Raw genomic sequence first — 18,213 nt, forward strand, 5'->3', positions numbered from 1 at the left:
GAGACACACTGGGGGTCAGCGTCAGCATGCGGGAGACACAGGCTTTAAACCCAGACAGACTTGAGTTCAAGTCTCAACTCTACCATGCACTGGCCATGAGACCTTGAAAATATCACTGAGCATCTCTGGGTCTCTGTCTTATCTGTAAAATAGGGACAGTACCAACCACCTCATAGGCTCTTTGTCGGACATAAAATGAGAGGATGTATAGAAAGTACCTGATATAGGAAATGTGCAGTCAATAAGAGCTGTCATTAAATGTGACTGTCACCATGGCATGACTTCCCCCAGTGGCATTTCTGGCAGAATTTCTAGATGGTTCTGCTGTGCAGGGGAGGCCTGAGAAAGCACTGAATTCTTCTACCCATTTTTCAAATGAGGAAACTGAGGTCCAGAGAGGTGATTTAGAAGGGAACTAGGAATATTAAAAGCTGGAAACGTCATAGAAACTCTGTTCTTGGCTGTTTCAGGGCAGTCCTGCTGATTCAAGGGGCTGGGGAGAGATGGACAGTGGAGTTGAATTTTTGAGACTTATTTACAAGGCCAGGGCCCACAGCCTGGGCCTCAGTGATATCGATGCCACAGCCAACTGCACCACCTGTACCACCAGAGGATTGGGGGCAGAACCAGCCAGGGGTGGTTGGTCCTGTCTGCAAGGCTGTGGGTTGACTGGCTGGTCACTGCAAGGCGCCCTTAGGTCAGGTTTCTGGCGTAAAATGGGAATAATGTTTCCCCCTCAGACTCATTGTAAAGACAGATGCTACACGGGAAGAAAGGGTTGCTAACCTCATCTGTGTTCTGGGCTGGGCTGAGTGTTTCTCACACAGTCGCTCATTTGGTTCCCCTGGTACCCCCCAGGAGGCAGGAATCATCCCTTCCCCTTATTGAACTGATATAGAAACTGAGGCTTTGAAGGTGAAGTAACCCACTCAAGGTCACACAACTGCTAAGTGGAAGGAAGAATGGGGTCTTGGCCTCTGCCTGTCAGGATGCAGGTGTCCGCGATGCTGTTCTGGACATGCCCAGTGGGTTCTCCTTGAGTGGCCTCCACAACCAGCAGCAAGTCATGGAGGAAGGCAGAGAGAACAGCTAGCTCTGCCCCCGAGGTGGAAAGGAAGGCCGCCTCAGGGCAGCTTCCAGGACCCAGATTGTTTCAGTGACAGTAGATCATGCTCCCTAACACCTCCGCGTGCGATGGGAGGGCTGGGGGCATGGAAGAGCAGGTTTCGTGCCTCCTGTGCTAGCTTGCTCCAGCTGCCATGACAAAATACCACAGACTGGGATGCTTAAACCAAAGACATCTATTGCCTCGTAGTTCTGGAGGCTGGAAACCCAAGCTCAAGATGTCAGCAGGGTTGGTTTCTCTTGAGGCCTCTCTCCTTGGTGTGCAGATGCCATCTTCATTCGCATGGTCTTCCCTCTGTGTGTGTCTGTGTCCTAATGTCCTCTTCTTATAAGGACACCATTCATACTAGATTAGGGCACACCATAATGGCTCCATTTAACTTCTTACCCTCTTTCCTTCTGGCTGGGTGTCATGGCTCATGCCTGTAATCCCAGCTCTTTGGGACGTCAAGGTGGATGGATTGCTTAAGGCCAGGAGTTTGAGACAAGCCTGGCTAACATGGTGAAACCCCGTTTCTACTAAAAAATACAAAAAAAAAAAAAAAGCCAGATGTGGTGGTGCACACCTGTAATCCCAGCTACTCAGGAGGCTGAGCATGAGAATCACTTGAACCTGGAGGCAGAAGTTGCAGTGAGCCGAGATGGTGCCACAGCACTCCAGCCTGGGTGACAGAGCGAGACTTTGTCTAAAAAAAAAAAAAAAAAAAAATTGTTTTCTGTAAATATGGTCACATTTTGAGGTACTAGGGGTTAGGGCATCAACATATGAATCTGAGGCCGGGTGGACCCAGTTCAGCCATGACACCTCCTGTGAGGGGTCAACTTGTCTCTCTGGGTCCACCCACTGTGGCCTGTGGGATCTTTCATAGCCTCTCAGCAGCGCAGCCTCTGAACAACAGCCTGGGCTCCTCGGGTCTCCAGCCAGAGAAGGCTCTGCTTAAGTGTCATCTCCTTAAAGAGGCCTCCACTGACCATCCTGTCTAAACAAGAGCTCCCCTCCCCTAGCCACACACATTCTCTTCACAGCATCTATCATCTCCTGGACCTGGGGATGTGTTATTTGCTGGCTTAAGTATTATCCTTCTCCCCACTGAAATGTCAGCTCCACGAAGATAGAAATTTTATTGTGTCCCAGCTGTGTTCCCAGCACTGAAAAAATCCCCGGAGCCACGGGTTGGAGGGAAGGGGCGGGAAGGAGGGAGGGCTGAATAGGTGGATCACAGGGAATAGTGGCATTCTGCGTGTCACGATGTCTTTGTGCAAAGCCACAGAATGCACAACACAAAAAGGGAACCGTAATGTAAACTCTAGGCTTTAGTGAATAAAAATGTATCAGTATTGGCTCATCAGTTGTAACAAATGTAGCACACCCATGCGAGATGTTAATCACAGGTGCTAACAGGATGCGGGAGGCTTTGGAAGTAGATGAGAACTCTGTATTTTCCACTCATTTTTCTATAAACCTCAAACTGCTCAAAACAATGAAGTCTACTGATTTCTTAAACAGCACGTAGCACATAGTAGGTACACAGTAAATATTTGCTAATGACTGAAGGATTCAAATGGTCAGCCTTAATTTATGGAGGTTTACGCCATGCCCCGCATGGTAATGCGAAAAACCTAGGTGAGGTACAAGGCATAGACCCTCCAAAGAGTGACAGAACTAGCAAGAAAAAAACACAAGGTCAACGGCGATTAGGTCAATGGTAAGTAAAACACAAGGTCAGTGGCAGACACAATGTGAGTGGTAATTAATTCATTCTGAAGCTCCCGTAAATTGCCTGCAGGGAGGCTGTGCTGTTGGCCACCTGCAGACAGTACCCCAGCCCCGACCTGAGGCTGCAGGAGCGACCCCCAACCACTGAGGATTGCCTGGGTAGGGTATTCCATGGCGTGAGCCACACGACTTCTCAGAGCCCAGCTAGCCTTGGCAATTACCTGTCCATTACACACCATCCCATGGTTTTACTCTGTTCCCTGTGTCACTTCCCTAGTCTCTCACCAAGATGCCTGGGGTCACCTCCCAAATAAAAACCTTGCCCCAAATCCTTATCTCAGTGTCTGCTTCCTGAGGGACCTAAACTAAGACACTACCCACTGTAAAAGGTGGTGCAGAGAAGGGTCTCCATAAGGGGTAATCACTATTATCATGCTACTATTAGCAACAGTAATAAAAAGCATCATAATGATGAAATAACTGAGACCCCGAGAGAGAGGGTCTCTTGCCGTAGTTCACTTCAGAAGGTAGATAGCAAAGGGATTTCTAATCTAGTCTGTCTGACTTTAACATCTGTGAGATCCCACACACCTACACACCCACACACCTACACACTCTGAGTTAAAATTCCTGCTGCAGATTCCCAGAGCTCCCAAGGAGCTGCTATTGGGGGTGAGATGACGAGGATGGTTGGAATAATCCCAGAGAGCTTCCTGGAGGAGGTGGCATGGCGTCTCAAGGGAAGAATACAGATTCTGGGGTCAGGCTCAGATTTGTGATTGGGTTCTATGTCCCTGAGCAAGTCACTTTAACTACTTGGAGCTTCAGTAATCCCATTAGAAAAAGAAATAATGGGGCCCAGCTCACACAATTGCTATGAAAAGTAAATGTATCGGTGAAGAGAACAGGTTTTAGACTGAGAGAGCTCTGGGTTGGGATCCCAGTACTGTCACTGACAAGATTAGAAAATACTCTTAATCACTCTAAGCCAAAGTTCTTTCATTTGTAAAATGGAAATATTATTAGTTCCTACCAGTAGAATTATAGTGAGAATTAAATAAGATAGCACATGCAAATCCCTTAACATAGTGTATGAAATACAGTCAATGCTCACTAAATGTTTGGTACTTTTCATCAAGATGTTAGTGGCAATGGAGTAAATTGGTGCAAACTATTCTGGTTAACAATGTGGCACATCAAATTAAAAATGTACATACCTATGGCCCAGCGATTCCACTTTTAGGGGTTTATCCTATGAATATATCTAGACACATGTGTGAGAATGCTGAGTGGAATATCGTTTGTAACAGCAAAACACTGGAAACAACTCTACTGCCTCAAGAGTGAGGGAACTGGTTCCATCAATGGCAGCAGTACCCACAAAGAAATGCCATTCAGTTGTCAAAGAAGAAATGCAGATTCATGAGTGGGGTATACAGAAAGATGTCCAAGGTATACTGGTAAGTAAAAAGGCAAGTGATAAAAGAGGTGTATATATTAACCTGTTTCTTTAAAAATTATTTTTTGAGACAAGCTGTCTGTCACCCAGGCTGGAGTGCAGTAGTTCAATCACAGCTCACTGCAACCTCCTCCTCCCGGGCTCAAGTCATCCTCCCACGTAGCTGGGACTACAGGCATGTACCACCACACCTGGCTAGTTTTTTTGTATTTTTAGTAGAGATAGGGTTTCTCCATGTTGCCCAGGCTGGTCTCAAACTCCTGGGCTCAAGAGATCCTGTAATCCCACAGTGCTGGGATTACAGGGGTGAGCCACTGCGCCTGGCCTTGTCTTGTTTTTCGTTGTTTGGTTTTGTGTTTTGAAGGCATACACATGTGCTTCGAAATATTCTAAAAATGTTCTCAAGGAAGTGTGAACCCAAAGTATCCGAGACAGATCTTAATCAATGTAAAAAGTTTATTTTGCCAAGGTTAAGGACGCACCTGTGACAAAGCCTCAGGAGGTCCTGAGGCCAAAAATCCTTTTGCCAAAAATTCTTTGTCCCGAAGGCGGTCCAGATACAGCTTGCTTTTATATATTTTAGGGAGCCATGAAACATCCATCAATATGTGTAAGATGCACATTGGTTCAGTCCAGAAAGGTGGGAGGGGTGGGTTTCCGGGTCATCGGTAGACAAGAGACCAATAGTCGCATTCTTTTGAGTCTTTAATCAGCCTTTCACTGAATACACAATTTACATGTGGTGGGGGGGGTGGGGGCGTAGAAGAATAGTCACTTATGCCTTAGGCTGGCTCAGTGAATCAGCATTTTTACATAAACAATAGGGCAGAGGAAGCAATCAGACAGGCATTTGTTTCAGGTGAGCAGAGGGGTGACCTGTCCCGCAGCTGTGAAGACTGGCTGTTGGTTGACATTGCCAGGATGCAATTCGACAGAACTGCTTTAGGGTGAAGATCTTGAAGCCCACAAGGCATTTCCCTGTGGGAAAATTGTGAGGAAGGTATGTAGCTTTAAAAAATCTTTGTAGCTATCTTATTCAGGAAGAAAATGGGTGGCGGGTTTGCCCGACACGGTTTCCAGCTTGACTTTTTCCTTTGGCCTAGTGATTTTGGGGTTCAAAGATTTATTTTCCTTTCAGAAAATGATTAACAGTCATTCTTCTGGAGCGGTGGTTCTTGCAGGGGCGATTTTGCCTCCTAAGGGACATTTGCCAATGTCTGGAGTCATGTTTTTGGTTGTCACAGATAGAAGGGGTGGGGGTGCCACTGGCATTGAGTGGCTAGAGGCCAGGAATGCTTCTAAACATTCTACAGTGCACAGGACAGCCCACGACAAAAAAAAAAAAAAGAAAAAAGAAAAACGAAAAGTCTGGTCCAAGATGCCAATAGTGCTGAGGTTGAGGAATCACTGGGAGGTTTGAGAGGTTGAGCGCTCTCAAACGCGGGGAAAAAGACTCATTTTTCATATCGTGCTTCTCTGACGCCTGGATTACATTAATAGCAACAACTGCAAAATCTGCCCACTCTTAACTATGAGCGAATGCGTGTAAAATGCCAGCATATAGTAGGTGCTCACAAGGTGTTCCTTTCCTGCTGGGCTCTGGCTTTCACATCTGCAGAAATGGGTGTGCCAACACCTGCTCTGGGGGTGGCTACAAGTCTCATTTAAGGCTACACTTCAGGCCCTGACCACCTGGCTCTGGCCACAGGTGTTAAACGCTCACCAACCTGCCTGGGGGCAGCTTCCCCTATCCCTCCCTCTGCCACTGGTTATTCTTCTGCGGAAGTTCAAGGGCCCCCAGATGCTTCTCAAAGCAGTAACACTTCTGCAGAGCACACCCTGAATCGGAATAGCCACGTGGCTGTGTCTCCAACAGACAGGGCTGCCAGCCAAAATGCAGCACATCCAGCTAAATGTCTCATGCAACGTTTGGGATGTAATTATACTAAAGAATTATTCATTATCTGGAATTCAAATTAAATTGAATTCATATATATACACATATGTCTTGGTTTTGTTGGTGGTTGTTGCTGTTTTAATCTGGCATCTCTACTGTCCGAGCAAGGTAGAGACGAACTGATGAACTGTGCGCTCTTTTCCAAAGAGCTAATCTCATCAGATAGAGATTTTGCCTCTGTTCCATCAAAAGTCTTGCTCACTTACCAAGCGAGCTTGGATCCTGCTGGGAGGCTAAGGTGGCCACCGCCTCTGACAGTTTCAGAAAAATCTCAGGCTCCTGGGGCTGATTCAGGCAGGTTGGGAGGGACATTTCTGAAACATGTTTGGCCCGGTCATTACGGAGAAGGAGGGGTTGAGAGCAGAGAGCAGAAGCAAATGGAGTTCAGGCCTCAGGATGCCTCCCTGGCCTAGGCCCCATCAGAATTATGTTTGTAAGTTCAGATGCTCCTTCTTAAAGGGGCTACACACTGTATGGGTCCCAGGGTCCTCCAAGTCTGGGTCTGGTCCTGGCTGCGAAGGCAGTGCTCTGAAGCTGTTTCTCCAGTACCTGCTATGTGCCCAGCCATGAGCACACTCCTGGGCCAACCTCCTGGGCTGGGGCTCACTGTGGGTATTCTACAAAGGGGTAAACCAAGGCTCAGAGTGGTGGAATAAGTCCCCCAGTGCCACCAAGCTGGGAAGTGGCAAAAAAAAAAAAAAAAAGGATTTGAACCTGGGTTGAGTTTCCTCTTTGCTGAGGACAGCACCTCAGGGTCCTGGCTCCTTGGGGCTGGTTTGTAGGAGAGAGTTGCCTCCCGGAGGGTCTCTGCTGGGTGTAAGCACTGCAGAAAGGGGGCCGTCTCCGCAGAGGAAGCTAGGGCCGTAGCCAGGGCCAGAGCAGGAGTAGGTTCTGGGAGCACAACTGAAAGTTTCAGAATTATGCTCAACATCTAAAAATATCAAGCGCCGATTTCATGGCAGGCACAGTTGCTAAGAGATTTCACAAGCATCATCTCATTTAACCTCCCAGCAACCTTGTGACAGTCTGATCATGAGCTGCATTTTGCAGATGAGAGAACCGAGGCTCAAAGGAATGCCGTATGTGCCCCAAAGCACCCAGTGGGTAAGGAGAACAGGAATTTGAAGCCAGGCCTTCTGCAAGAAGGGAGGCAGCTCAGGAGGCAGGAGAGAAGTAGCACTGGGCTCCTGCGGGGGCGGTTCGGGGACTAACAGGATTAGTCTCATGTTACTGCTGTAAAAGATTACTATGAGCTTAGTAGTTGAAAACAACACAAATTTATTACCTTCCAGTTCTGAAGGTCAGAAGTCCAAAATAGGTCTGACTGGGCTAAAACCAGTGTGTCAGCAGGATTGCATTCCTCCTGGAGGCTTTAGGGGAGACGCCATACCTTTGTTTTTCCCAGTTTCTAGAAGCCACCCATATACGCTGGTTCACGACCCTTCCCTCCACTCCAAAGCCAGCAGCATAACATCTTCCAGACTCTCTATGACTCTCACTTTCGGCCTCCCTTCTCCATGCTTTAAGGACCCTAGCAACTACCCTGGGCTCAGCCAAATAATGCAGAATAATCTCTCTATCACGAGATCCTTGACTTCATATCTTGAAGTCTCTTTTGCTATGTAAGGCAACATAGTCACAGATTGTGTGGATTAGGACATGGATGTCTTTGGAGGGGACACTGTTCTGGCTATCACAGTGCTGCCTTGGCCTTCTGCGGGCTTTACCTCTGTTCTGGGAGTAAGGGGTGAAGTCGTGGGACTGGAGGAGGGGGTAGGAATGGGGCTGGGCTAGTGGTTGAAGAGAGGCAGGGAAACAATTGTCCTTGATGTGAGACCACAGGGCAGGGGGGTCACGGGATGACCTCGCTGAGACGTCTCCAGCCAAGAATCTGAGGAGACCACTCTGGGCACTGCCCTCTTCCAAGGGGCACGGAACCGTGCCAGGGGCCACATGGCTGGGCTCAGCACCTCAGGACTGTCGCCCAGGTCTGCATCATTGGGTGGGACTAGGGAGGGACTCAGACAGAAGAAGGATATGTGGAGTGGCCTGGCAGTTCACAGCCAGTTATGCTAGAAGAGTATAACCCTTTCACCCAGAAGTTCTATTCCTATGAGTTTATCCTGCAAATAGATCCATCCCTGCATGAAGTGACATATGCAAACTTAATTGCAAGATTATTTATAAATTAGAAATAACCTAACTGTCCATCAACAGGGGACTATCCTGGTGATCCAGCCATACAGTGGAGTTCTATGTTGTCATCGAGAAGGCTCTTTACATATCACCATGAAAAAAATCTCAGACAAAAATAAGGATCAGGATACTATGTTCAGCATGCTACAATTCGTGCAAAACTGGACGAAAGGAAGAATGGATATATATGTAAAATTTATATTTGCATAAAACATCACTGCAAGATTATGCATGAAACTGAAAGCATTGGCTGCCTTGAGGGAGGAGGAGGAGTGTGTGCCTGACAGACAGGGTGGGAGGGAGGTTTGTCATGACTGACTCGTTTCACTTTTCAAATGTGGAACAATATGAGCATGTTCCCTGTTAATAAATGAATGGTTACAGCGTTTTAAAGAATCCTTTGAAACCATACGTTCACAGAAATACTCGACTGTCTAAGTTGGAAGAAACTGAGCCAAGCTACCCCTGAGTGATGGTCTTGAGCATGAGCTCTGCCCATGACCCTCTTTAAGAGCCAGGGAATCTTTTCCTTTTTTTTTTGAGACACGGTCTCACTCTGTTGCCCAGGCTGCAGTGGAGTGGTGCAATCACAGTTCACTGCATCCTTGACCTCCTGGGCTCATGCCATCCTTCCACCTCAGCCTCCTGAGTAGCTGGGACCACAGGCATAGGGCACCACACCTGGCTAATTAAAGGCCAGGAAATCTTGTTGCCCAACATAGTCACTTCCCTCCCACCATTCCCCACTCCTACACCCAGGGCCAGACAGCTGAGCAAGTGGCGGTGCCCCAGTTCACCTTGCTGGCATTCCTCCAGACTTCGGCACACAGTGATCCATCTATCTGGGGTACCCTCCCACCTGCTTCTTGCACTGCTTTCAACAATAGCCATGCGCTCCTTGGCTTCCTGAGTACACAGCTGAATTGCATTTTCTAGGCTCCCTTGCAGTTAGGTGTGGTCAAAAGTTAGGGCTTTTAGGAGGTCGCTGAGGTTAAATAAGATCATAAGGGTGGGGGTTTAATGCAGTATGAGTTGTGGCTTCATAAGAAGAGGAAGATTCTCTCTCTCTCTCTCTCTCTCTCTCTCTCTCTCAGCATTATTTTTATTTTCATTACCATTATCATCTGTATTGGTTTAGTATGTATTTTTTGACCACCCAACATCCCTCCTGTTCCTTCCCTTTCCCCAGGAGAAGCCGATCCAGGTATCCGTTCTCTCTTCCTCCATGTTGCCCTGGGCCCTAGGGAAGCTGATTTTTCTACCTTAGCTCAAGCAGTGCCTTCGATTGGTCAAGGGTCCTTCCCACCCCTGCGGCAATGATTGGGTCTGTCTCCTTTTTGTCTCTTCCTGGGTCCTCCTCATTCCCTGCCTCTGCAGGTCGCAGAGTCAGCCTGTGCTCAGTCTCTGACCTCTTTGCTTCTCTAGCTGTATTCTCTCCCCAGGTGGTCACTGCCAGATCTTTCTCTTTAAATACCATCCTTATCAGAGGTTCATCAACTCTGGCTGCACAATGGAACCACTTGGTGAGCTTATAAAATTCTCAATGCCCCACTGCACCCCACCAGTTGTATCAGACTCTGAGGACTCAAGCATCCACAGTTTTTAAAGCTCTCCACGTGAATCCACAGAAGCCAGGTTTGAGACGTGCCACTGGAGGCAGGGGCTAGAAGACCCGGAGGTCACGAGGACCTCGGTTTGGGTAGCGGCAGGGCCGTGGATGTGTGAGTGGCTGTGCTTTCTGGGTATGTTTGAAGGTAGGGTGAGCAGGGTCTTTTAAAGAATCAGATGTCAGCTATTAAAGCAACAGAGGAATCAAGGATAACACTAAGGTTTTGGCCTGAGGAACTGGACAGAGGACATAGGAAGAACAGGCTTGGGGAGGGGTCAGGAATCAGATTGAGGTTCGATTAAGTTGGAGATGATTATTATGATGATTTGACATCCAAATGGAGACCTAATTTGGAAGCTGACATCAAAATATGGACATCAACAGAGAGTCATGAGTCGAGAGTCAGAGATAAGGATTTGGGAGTCCTCGGCACATAGACCCATGCCTCTCAACCTCATCTGCACGTAGACTCTCCTGTGTCTATTAAAAATCCTGATTCCCAGGCCCTATCCCTGACTGATGACATCAGAACCTCTGTGGGTGGGCCCCAGGCATCTGTATTTTCTAAAAGCTCTCCAGGTGATTCCACTGTGCAGCCAAGATTAAACACCTCTGTTTTAAAGCCTAAATGAGATTGGGACATTTCTGCATTCAAAATCCTCCATGAACCTCCTATCTAAGTCAAAGTAGAGGCCGGGCATGATGGCTCACACCTGTAATCCCAGCACTTTGGGAGGCCAAGACGGGCAGATCACCTGAGGTCAGGAGTTTGAGACCAGCCTGGCCAACGTGGTGAAAATCTGTCTCTACTAAAAATACAAAAATTATCGGGGCAGGTGGCAGGCGCCTGTAATCCCAGCTACGCACTCAGGAGGCTGAGGCATGAGAATCACTTGAACCTGGGAGGCGGAGGTTGCAGTGAGCGGAGATGGTGCTACTGCACTACAGCCTGGGCGACAAGAGCAAAACTCCATCTCAAGAAACAAAACAACGAACAAAGTAGAAGCCAGAATCCTCACCAAGGGCCTTAAGGGCCATAGCTCCTGCCCCTACTTACCTCCCTGACCCCTCTCCTACAGTATCCCCGCCCTCACTCTGCTTTAGTCATCTGGCTTCCTTGTTGTTTGTGAAACACACCAAGCATACTTCTTCCTCAGGGCCTTTGCACTGCTGTTGCCACTGCCTGGAATTCTCTTCCCCTCGATGCCCTCATGGCTGACTCCCTCACCTCCCTCGGTCTCTGCTTAGACCACCCTAGTTAACATCGCTACTTCCCCCACGTGCACTCCCCTTCTCCCTTCCCTGCTGTATTTTTCTCCCTAGCACTGATCACATCTAACAGTATTGCATATTTTACTTATTCGTTTTTTGTCTGTATCCTCCTGCTAGAATATGTCAATTTTTAGAATTTTCTTCTATTTTGTTCACAGGTATGCTGCCTATAGCAGGCACTTAATAAATATTTGTTGAAAGGAGAAATATGTTAACCTAGTCTTTGCCAATAGGAACCACGAGGGCTGACTTAGGAATGGGCACGAGACCCAATTTAGGCAATGGAGATGCAAGGGAGGCTGACTGGAGACTTCTAGAAAAGCCTGGAAGAGATGGTGTGTAGACGTGTAGCTGCAATGCCACAACCACGGCTGCCTTGTGGGGGTGAGGGATTCGGGTTGGGGTCAGTGCTGGTGGCACCCCAGCAGGGTGGAACTGAAGGAGAGGGGACACTGGACTCGGCCAGTCCCCCGTTTACCACTTCTTTGTTGTTTATGCCAATCAGAGATTTTTTGCTTTTGTTTCTGTTTGTTTTCATTTTTAAGATTGTCTGGGAGGTGGTTGTAGCTTTGTTTTTGTTTTTGTTTTTGTTTTTGAGATGGAGTCTTGCTCTGTCACCAGGCTGGAGTGCAGTGGTGCCATCTCGGCTCACTGCAATCTCCACCTCCTGGGTTCAAATGATTCTCCTGCCTCATTCTCCCGAGTAGCTGGGATGACAGGCGCCCACAGCTAATGTGTTTTTCTTTTTGTTTTTGTTTTTTTGTAGTTTTAGTAGAGACGGGGTTTCACCATGTTGGCCAGGATGGTCTCGATCTCTTGACCTAGTGATCTGCCCGCCTCGGCTTCCCAAAGTGCTGGGATTACAGTCGTGAGCCAACGCGCCCGGCCGATCATAGCCTTTTTAAACAAATTAAAACTCTCCAAGTATGACCTGACTTTTTCTCAGGACACAATAAGGCTTCCTTTCTGAGGACAGCACTCCCTGTAGGGCTGCAGCTCTGGAAGCCAAGGCGTCAAGGAGTGAGTCCCAGTTCTACCATCAGTTTGCAAGTCTGCTTCCCAAGCTGGGCCTCAGTCTCCCCGTCCTTGAAGGAGAAAAGCCTGAATGTCTCCTCCCAACTGGGAGAGTCTGTGATGATCCCCGATGTTTTGGGATTCTGTTCCTTAATTCCGTTTCACACTGCTCGCAGAGTAGGCAACAGGACCATGCTTGCCCAATGAACTCTCTGACCAAGCAAACCAAATCAATGTGGTCCCGCCCTTCTCTCCAGCACACCATGCCAGGATGTAGCTATAGCTCAGGGTAGGGTGGCAGTGCAGGTGCAGCAAAGGGAGGTGTTGGAGGGGTCTCAACTGAAGAAGACACTGGATGGCCTGAGAGGGAGGTTGAAGGTGGCATCGCTTTTCACATGAGTTCATTGCTCACCTAATAATTACCTACCAGGTGCCTGCTGTGGCCAGGCCCTGAGCAGGTGCTGGAGCCATGGGCTCTGATGTTAGAGTGTTGCGCCCTTATGGAGTGCCAGCACTTTCTATGCATTGTCTCACTCCGTCTTCACAATATCCCCATGGGATAACTACCAGTATCATCTGTTTGGTACTTAAGGAAATTGGAGCCCAGAGAGGGTAAGAAACGTGCTCTGTCTCTCATTGAGTGAGAAAGTGTCATGGCTGAGATTTGAACCCAGGTCATCAACTCCTGACTCCTGAGTCATGCTTTTAACTACTTCCCAATCGCTCCTGCTACAGGAATTTGACCCTGTTCATCCACTGGACATAGGCATGCCCAGTTTCTGGACATCGACTCTGGCCCTGTGCTGGCAACTGAGGGTATAGCCAAAAATTGGACCCTCCAGAGCCCATGGTGGGGCTCCAAGGTCTCAGCACAGGACCCAACTGTCAAGATGCACTTGAGAAAACCCATAGCCTATTGATTGGCCTGGTATCACATATGGGGGCCTGTTCCCACTGAGGTTCAGTTTGGCCCACTCATCCATCCATCCATCCATCCATCCACTTATTCATAGCTCACTCATTCGCTTAACAAACATTCATTGAACCCCTGTGGCCCAGTCTGTTCTAGGCTCTGTGCTAAGACTTGGGGATAAACCTCACCAGGAGAGACCGGGTCATTGACTCACAACTGAGGGTATAAAGGAGAGTCAGGCAGTAAACACAGAAGCAGATGAGATGGTTCAGGGTGGGGTGAGTGCTGGGAAGACAATAAAATCAGGCGGAGAAGTAGAGAGTGACTGAAGAGAGACCAGGAATGAGAGAGGCAATTTAGGTGGGGCCGTTAAAGGAGGTCCCTAACGAGATGACTTTACAATGTGGCCAGAATGAGGAGAAAGGGGCAGCCCAGGGAAGCAGCGAGCACAAAGCCTGCAGAGTTCGGAAGAATTGGAGTGTGCCAGGAGGTGACAGAAGGCCTGTTTGGACTGGGAGCAAGTGGCCTCTGTGATGCTGGGGTGTGGTCAGGTCCAGACCTGCACACCCTGTATCTACAACTAACGCTCCATCCAGCAGCCAGTGCCTGGCTCCTTCCGCAGGGGCCTCTCTTGGAAACATTCCAGCTCACAGCCGTGACTGTGATTGAGGCCCTTCCTTCTCCAGGGTGGGGCTGGCAGGTGTCACCAGTCACTGCCGTCATGGGTCAAGGAGTGGGGCCTTCCTGAAAGGGCGTCGGCCATGACTGGCCTTAGCTTGGCCTCTACATTCTTCAGACCGTGGGTTTCTTCCCCCAGCCCCAGCGGTGGGGCCTTTATGAAGCCTTCTGTGCTGCAGCAGAGAGAGGCCAAGAGACTGGCCTGAGGTCACTCAGCAGATCCCGGGGCAGATGGGTCTAGAATTCCTCCTTTGTCTCCAGTTTCTCTCCATGATCCTCCATCCTAGGTGGTCTCTCGCTAGGCAGAATATAGCCTTCCTTATTCCCGAACGTTTCACCCAGCCTGGGCTTGAATAAAGCAGTATGTGGGGAAAAGGGCACGGTTTCCTTGAACCTCTGCTTTTCTTATATCAATGTTTAATGTTCCCTATAATCATCCATTGGTCCATTTATTTGTTTCCAGCAGTCATGTATTCATTCAACTAAAGAATCACAAAACATCCACTCTGTGAATTACCAGGAAGAACAAGTAGAGGCCTTATCTTTCGTGACGTCACAGCCTAGCCAAGGGCTCAGGGCACAGCAAGGATTGCGGGCACAGGGTAGGGAGGGCAGGGCAGTGGGTTGGGCAGCAGTGGGTACAGTTACAATAATTACCATGCAGTATGACTGGATTGCATCAAAAGCAAAAGCAAATTACTCTTGGAGTATAGATGACAAAGTCACCAGCCGCTTGGGGAGTCAGGGAAGGCTTCACAGAGGAAGGGACATTTGAGCTGGGCCTTGGAGAATCAATAGGAGTTTGCTAAACAAATCATGCAGGATATTGATATCAGGGGAGAGGAACCTGCATGGGCAAAAGCATAGCCAAATGCTGTGCCTATTTAGGAAGGAAACAGGATGGAACCCGGCTAAAGAAGATAACAGCTATCGTGTGTTATTTGGAGTCATTAGTGTATCCAAGTGTTTTGCATCTACTTAATCATCATAACAAGCTTCTGAAGTGTCATTTGCCCCATTTTTACAGATAGAGAATTTGAGGCCCAGAACAGGGAAGTCACTTGTCAAAGGTCACACAGCTAGTAAGAGGCAAAACCAGGATTCAGGCCAGGTCTGCCTGACCCTTGTATCCTTCACTCCTCCCTCTCAGGCTGAGATGGCAGGGTGAGGACAGCTACGTCAGGAAACCCCAAGAAAACCTAACTGGCTTCAGCATCTGCAGTGCCGTGGCCTGGCAGCCTAGCAGAAGACGTTGCAGAGGTCTCTTTCTGGATCCCTTCCTTGCCCTCCTTGCCTGGACTGCAGTCTGTGCTCTGTCACTCACCTCTCCATCCATCCATGTCCTGCAGGTCTGGTCTCAGCTGACCCCAAGTGAAAGAGGGTCACAGGAAGAACAGACATCACCTCATTTCCAAGGATGGCTCTGTGCACGGAGATGAGGTCTTGCCAGCAAGCAAAGGGGCCTCTGCAGAGGCAGAGGAGCCGGGTTGCTGACAGGCACATTCTCTGAAGCCAGGCGACAGTCTAATTACAGGCCGGCTCTGTAATGAGAAGCGGGGGCTGGCTGGGGCAACCCAGCACGGCTCACAGCTCATGGCTCTGACGGAAAGAGGGGCAGTCAGCATCCAGGCCTGCAGAGGCCCCTGGGAGAGACCACCAGCTCAGCTGTCTCCAGACCACACACGTGCTGGCTCTGGAGAGGGCGAAGGGGAGATGAGAGAGAACCAGGCTGAATACTGGTCATGGGCCAGGTGCTAAGCTGGGACTTTTACCTCCATCTCTCACGTAATCCCCCGACAACCAGGAGAAACAAGTGTAATTTGCTGTTTCATAGAGGAGAAAATGGAGGCTTCCAGAAGGGAAGCAAATTTCTCAAAGCTCACCACACCTGAGAATGGTGGCGTGGGCTTCCGACTAAGGTGTGAGGGAAACTAAAAGCCTGTTTTCTTCCCCAGGGGAAATAAAGGAAGAGGCAGTTCCACTCTGGAGCTGGGAGAGTCCATGAGGAACAGGAAGAAACAGGTTTGGCTATGGCCCAACCAGGCGCCCCTCCCACAAAAAAACATGTGGCTGAGACAGGAACGTGAGGCATCATTTTGGATATTAAAGCACAGGGTGACATCAGAAACCTGAGTGGCCTGGGAACATCAGGGGTACAAATTTGGGCTCTTGCCTTTGCCTTTCTTTCTTTGCGCACCTTTGCATTTCTTTGGGGTATAAATCCCTAGGGAAGCGAACTGCCTCTAGGCCCCCGTGCCAGCTGTGTCTCAGATCACCTCCCTCTGACAATCCTCGGAAAACTTCTCCCCCACACACCTTCCTCCCCGGAACATCCAGGTGGTTCTTTGGGAAGAGAACCATGCTTTTTCAGCTGGGCCTTGGGTCCTTGTTTGGAAGGGATTGCAGTGGGCAGGGGCTTGGATGCAGCTGTGTGGGCCGAGGAGCTATGACTAAGGTCCTTGAGCAACTGCTGGGGCCCGCATGGCACAGAAAAAGCTGCCACCACAGCAGGGTAAGCATTCTCAGCCCCTCTCAGCGTCACCTGCTTCTGATACTGCACGGGGGCTGTGGGGGCAGCTGCCTCTTCCATGCTCATGTCACGACCTCCCAGCTGCCTCTTCCACGCTCATGTCACGACCTCCACTCCGAGCTCTGGCTGGAATCTGGGTCTCCCCGCCCCGTGGGACCCCTCGTATCATGTTTCGGCCATGCGTTAGAACTCAGGAGGGGGTTTCCTGCTTGCAAAGTGCCCGCTCACAGCAGGACAGCCCTGTGTCTGACACAGCTCAGCAAAGTCTGGGACACGACAGAGCAGGTGTCACATCCTGGCTTTGCCACCCGAGCCTCCGTTTATGTAAATTGGGGAAGATCTCCACCCTCACACTTGTTCACAGCAGAGCAGCGGAGCCACGTAAGACCTCAGGCCCTGCTGTGACGCTTCTTCCCTCCCAAGCCAGGCGCCGGCGCCTGCCAGCGGTGCTGCCTTGGCACCACCTTCTTTGCCCTCACCAAGCCTCAGGTTCCCCATTTATGAAGTGGGCATGGTGGTCCTATCTGTTTCACAGGATGCTGGTAAAGATCAAACGAGGTGACCCAGGTGTCCCCTGAAGTGCTGTGCCAGCCATTGAGCAGCCCTCGCCATGCGCCACCTGCATACAGCCTGGAATGGCAAAGGCCCTGAAGATGCTGAAGCTGTTGACCTTTTCCTCTTTTTCAGAAACATGGTCCCTGGGAGTCCTTTTCTTTCATCACCCACAAATGAGAAAAGATGTTGTTACATTAGCTCCAAGATAGCTCTTTCCACAGTGGGAAATTTCTGCCGACAGTCACTAAGGAAGCACAGGCCCACCGGGCGCGGCTCTCGGCCAGCATCTCGAAGGCAGGCACAGGAAGCGACTCACTCATGACTTTGAGTGTCACCTAACAGGTCTCCACCACCTCAGGGGTGGCTGGCAAGGGCAGTGCAGGCCTCCACCTCCGCGGAGCGGGCTCCATGCATTGTACCAGCAGGTTGGCTGCAGGATGGGCACCCCTGGGAAAACAGGGCAGTGTTGAGGGCCAGGAGAAGGTTGGCATTAGAGGAGACTGGGATGGACCCCAGGTGTTTTGTTCTCAGAGGCTCCGACCCCATTGGTCAGCACCATGGCCGCTCTTGGCTCGCTGTGGAGGCAGCGGCAGCTGGCATTGCCATGGTAACCAGGCAGTACCAACTTCCAACTCACCTCTGAATTTTCTATGACGACGAACATGTTTGCAAAGTGAGAGCCATGAGCGGAAAATTATGCCAGGGAGCTGTGGGGAGCTGATAAGGAAGGGTGGTCAAATTTCCTACCTCCTTGGTTAACCAAGAATGCAGAAAACAGGCACAGGACTAACCCAAATTCAGGCCTGAAAGAAACGTTAGCTGCACTTCCCTGTGTTGGGTTAGAGAGTAGAGTAACTACTGTTCCCTTTACACATAAATGCACTGAGCAACTGTGACCTCTCAGGCTCTGGTGCAGATGCTGGGACGCGGAGTTAAGGAGATGAAAAGAAAGACAGGACCTGGTTATCAGTGAGATGAAATCTCTGGAACCCAGGTTGGAGAGGACTTCACGGGAAGGAGGTCTTCACAGATTTTAAAAATTCAGGCTGGGCTCAGTGGCTCATGCCTGTAATCCCAGCACTTTGGGAAGCCCAGGCAGGTGGATCACCTGAGGTCAGGAGTTTGAGACCAGCCTGGCCAACATGGTGAAACCCCATCTCTACTAAAAATACAAAAATTAGCTGGGCG

General features: G+C 49.5%; 1 long non-coding RNA gene across 1 annotated transcript in view; it reads left to right on the top strand.

The window, feature by feature from the left end:
- Window positions 1-5,114: 5,114 nt before the first annotated feature.
- The window catches only part of LOC105544963, a 38,092-nt gene continuing 24,993 nt past the window's right edge, over window positions 5,115-18,213 (top strand). Inside the window, exon 1 of the long non-coding RNA XR_001006848.1 lies at window positions 5,115-5,301. This is a non-coding gene — a long non-coding RNA (uncharacterized LOC105544963). The remainder of the gene's footprint in view (window positions 5,302-18,213) is intronic.

This window comes from Mandrillus leucophaeus, unplaced genomic scaffold (genome assembly GCF_000951045.1).
Source record: "Mandrillus leucophaeus isolate KB7577 unplaced genomic scaffold, Mleu.le_1.0 Scaffold314, whole genome shotgun sequence".
NCBI classification, from domain to species: Eukaryota; Metazoa; Chordata; class Mammalia; order Primates; family Cercopithecidae; genus Mandrillus; species Mandrillus leucophaeus.